Genomic DNA, 4372 nt, shown 5'->3' on the forward strand with positions numbered 1-4372 from the left:
TGTTCATGTGTCACACCCTTCAGGAATGCAGCAGCTTTCCCCCAAATTCAACATGGTCATAACTGCAATCTATACAAAGTGATATAAGCTAACCTTCAAAGAAAAAAATAACTCATTAGAAATGGAAGACTCCAAAATGACTTCATATTGTTCTAAAAACAGTGCAGAAGCCAGCAGTTAAAGAGTGGTTTATAAATACAGATATCTTGTAGGTTGCAGATCTGTTTGTAATACAGCAGACCCAGATTTGCAGACTTTTCTGCATGTAAAACCAAACTTAGTCAAGGCCTGTTTTTTACAAAATGCATCAAAGGCAGGAAAATCCAGGATTCTTGTTTGTTTATAAACCCACCTTATAAAGAGACAACTCATGACTATAACTCTGAACTATTAAAATACACAGACTGTTTATATTGATGTACCCTCCTTTGTGTTTAATGTTCATGAAACAGTAATTAAAGTGTTGAGTTTATGAACACATGCTTGCATGGGTAAGCACACACATTTAAAAGATGAAAGAAAGCAAAAAGTTAATACATGTCCACAAAAAGGCTTCCAGCAGCCCTCCAACTAAAACAGACTGTCTCCTTCTGCTCTCCTCTCCCCTCCCCACTCCCTCACCTTCCATCACCTTAAGGGAATCAGGCTGGGAGGTTAGTGCATAACTGATGGATACATGCCCTATTTCCAAGCTCTGCAAGTCTTCCCAGAAGGGGGAAACACTTGCCTTCAATAGGATAGGTGAGATCTACTAGGGTTGGTTCTATAAGTTAAGTAACTTCTGACTGTTTGGTGGTAGTACAATTTTTCTCTCTTTCTTTTTTAAGGCATGTGTCATCTAAGAGTAGTAAACTTTGGAAATTATGGAGACTGTTAAGGTTGACAGCTTAGTACATGATCATTGAACTTGACAGAGCAATAAATTAAATGCTGTCTTTTGGCACACTGTCCACATCAAGAAAGCAGTAAAGTGTGAAGCAGAACTTCCAAGGTAAGTTCCCTGCTTCTGATGTGGCAGCCAGCTTTTCAAACTTTGCTGAAACACAAGCTAAGATGGTTCAGCATTCAGTGGTCTTGTCCACAAGTCCATTGTACTCAAACAAGGTGAATAAATTTCTGCTATCATCCATGGCAAGGCCTTGGATCAGCTTCTCCACTATCTCTTCAGCTGTGGTATGGGAGTTGATGGTGACCTTCCAGGAGCCTCCCCCATGGCAGTACACCGAGGATGTCATTTCTTGCCTGTGGATCAGAGGTTCAATTTCATCTCAAGAAGACACAAACTCTCTACAATTGGTTTTCTTAAGAGATTTGTAGATGAAGACGGTGTATTTTTCCCTCTCAGTTCCTGGAAACTGTTCCTCATATTCTTTTCAGGTGGAACTTAAGATACTGGGAAGGAAGGTGCACCTCAGGCACATCAGGACCTGCCAGCTCTACAGGTTACCTGTGCTGCCAGGATGTGGCCCCTTGTTTTGTTTGTTTGATAAGCTGACAGTACAGCTCAGCCCACAGAAGTCAGAGGTTGTGCCCCATCTGCAGGATGCTCTGGATTATCAGGATGGGGTCAGACATTGATTCCATTTGCTGGATGGAGTTGGATATCTTTATGGCTTTATTCTGAAGGGTTGTCTAAACTTTGTCTTTGAGCAAGTTGAGATTAATGTCCCCACAGGGACGGGGCCAGAGCCAGTAGTGCAGGGGGTGATGCATATATGGAAGGGTCAGTTCTGCTTGTAGATCTGCTCCACTGTGCCTGAGTTCAGGCTGTTCTTGTTGATATCTTGGACCCGTTGCTGGGTGTTGATTGGGTCCATGTTTTGAATGGTGCTGGACCACACAGTGGCCACATAGAGTAGCTTGGTATAGAGTCAATAGAAGTGCTCTCATATTGAATTCCTAGCCCTTCACCCTGGTCTTCCACTTGAATGTCTGCAACAGTGTTATTCAGTGGTACATCTCTTTGGGCATACTGGCGTTGCAGTGCAGCACCCAGCTGGCAGTGATGACAACAAACAAATTGGGCCTATCAGGGCTGTCAGAGGCACACACAGAATCAATCAACCCCACATTCAACATGCCCACACCATTTTATGGATCTGCTTGCTCCTCGTGCATCTCCTGAATCTCCTGGTCTGTGGATGTGTGGACCAGATCCCATTTTGCTGGCATCTTCATTTGGGGATCAGGTGGAAAGTTCTATAGGTCATAATAGTATCAATCCCATTCTCTTTGCTGGTGCTGTCCCTGATCCATTGGCTATCTGGGCTTCCACAGTGCCCTTGAGCTTCTCCTCACTGTCGTTTTCCAACTTCATTAGCTTGGACTGTCAGAGAACAAACCAGCACTTTTTCTAGTTTCTTCTGGACAGCGTGGAAGAGTCTAGGCTCTTTTGTGGTGCTAGCCTTGCTTGGGAGCCTCCTGCTTTGAGTGGAACCACAGAAAGGTCCCATTCTTGAAGAAACACCAGTGGAGTTTCCAGGAGTTCATTAAGCCACTTTTCATGTACAGAAAGGTGTGGAAGTAAGACAGTGTGTCAAAGCTTTACACAGAGTCACATTGGCAAGAAAGCTCATTGTTCCTATCAAACCCTGAGTCAAAGTCCTTCTCACTATCTGCAAAGAGGACTGTGCTCTGAACTGAACCTGAAGGCTCCAGAGCTGTCGGAGGTCCCCACAGAGCACAAAGAGCACTGGTAGTCTGTGCACATCACACTGCTGCCAGAGTTGAATATCGCCATCCTCTTAGTTGTTCTGGTGCTTTGTGGGAGGGCAGGTCACTGGTGCCCTGGGCTGGCAGTAGGTAGACTGTCCCCTGGAAGATTCCTGCAGGCTGGAGTTGTCCTGTACGCCCAAGGCACTCAACACCAGTTGTTGATGCTGGGTCTGGTGGCCACCACCCCATCATTCATGCCGGAGTCCTTCTCTGAGGAGTTGTTGCTGGTCCGGATGCCACATGTTCACTGGTTGGAGTGGACATGCTCACTGGTGTTGGGGGAAGTCCTTACAGGAGTCCTAGTCAGTCTGAAAACCCTCGTCCACCTCCTCCTTGGGGTATAACTGGCAAAATTGAAGTTGGGCTTCTTTGCATTTGCGCTTTCCCAAATTTCACCAAATTCCCCAGAAAACACATTCCCCACTGACAGGAACCACTAGATGTTGCGGACACAATGGTAGATCTCCTCAAAGTTGAGGGACTCCAGAAACTCTGGAGCCACCACACAGGCCTCCTCCTCCAAGCCCCACAGCTCCTCCTTCTGCAGCTACTGCTGCTTCTGTAGGGAGGCCTAGGTCATAGACAGATCCTGCCACTCCTTCATGCACTGAAGGTTCTCCTTCTCTAGGTGCAGTGTCTCCTCCACCTGCTTGTTTTCCTTCTGCTTCTTCAGTTCCTGGGTCACCTCTTCTTCTGCTTCCTTGTTACTCTTCTGCAGGGCTTCCAGTTCTTGTTGATTCTTGCCTCTTCCTCCTGCTGGGCACTGAGTTCAGCTTCTTTTTGTGCTCTCTCTGTCTTATTTTTTTCCATTTTTAACTTCTCTTCTTCCTCAGGCTTCTTCCTTTCTTCTTGATCCTGTTCTCTGCCAGCAATTGCCTATAAACTCTATGCTCAAACTGGCCTCTGAGATGCTGCTGAAACACTCAGCTTCTTTTTTTCAGGTGCAAAAATCTCTTCCTCATAATGAAGGCTGTATAATTCTTTTGTTTTGTCACCACACCATAAAGGACCTTCTATATTTCTTTTATACTAGGTTGCCCAAGATGTGGACCTGGATCCCCATAAATGCCTGGTAAACTTCTTCCTCGTGCAGTTTCTCCAGTTTCTGCTCCAAGGATTTTGGAAAGAAGACTTTGGTCTTCCCCAGCTGCCACTTGCTATTGGAGGAATCATAAAGCTGCATTTCCGCAGTGTCCTCTGGCCAAGCCACTTTCTTCATTTGCATTTTGTACCTTTTGTAAAAATCCTGAAAGGGTTTTCACATCACATACCCTGCTTTGTGAATCCTCACTCAGCATCCTTGAGTACCACAGCTGGTTTAGCACAGCTGTCTGATCAAACTGGTCTGGCATCCAGCAGAGCTGAAGGCAGAGGCTGAGGCCAGGCCTCCATACAGAGCAGCCAGTCAAGAATGCCTTATGGGGGTGAGGAGGCTGGTCTGGTCAGAGATATCAGGAAGGAGGTGTGGTTAATGGTACTCCAGGCCTGGGGGAGTGGTACAGCAGGAAGCTGTGATTACAGGGGTGACCAGGGCAGCTTTGATCCTGTGCCCTTAGACATAAGAAAATGGTGCTGAGTGAAAGAAATGACTGACTGATCATGGGACAGGCCCAGCCATTGTCCTACTCTCCTCACTTCCACTTTGATTTCAAAAGGT

The 4372-nt window shown here is 46.0% G+C and overlaps 2 pseudogenes; both read right to left on the minus strand.

Annotated features, from left to right (window-relative positions):
- Positions 1–923: 923 nt before the first annotated feature.
- On the minus strand, positions 924–1871 carry LOC141417252 (unconventional myosin-X-like; annotated as a pseudogene).
- Positions 1872–1890: 19 nt separating this feature from the next.
- On the minus strand, positions 1891–4067 carry LOC141417283 (unconventional myosin-X pseudogene; annotated as a pseudogene).
- Between the last annotated feature and the right edge of the window lie 305 nt (positions 4068–4372).

This window comes from Castor canadensis, chromosome 15 (genome assembly GCF_047511655.1).
Source record: "Castor canadensis chromosome 15, mCasCan1.hap1v2, whole genome shotgun sequence".
Classification (NCBI taxonomy): domain Eukaryota; kingdom Metazoa; phylum Chordata; class Mammalia; order Rodentia; family Castoridae; genus Castor; species Castor canadensis.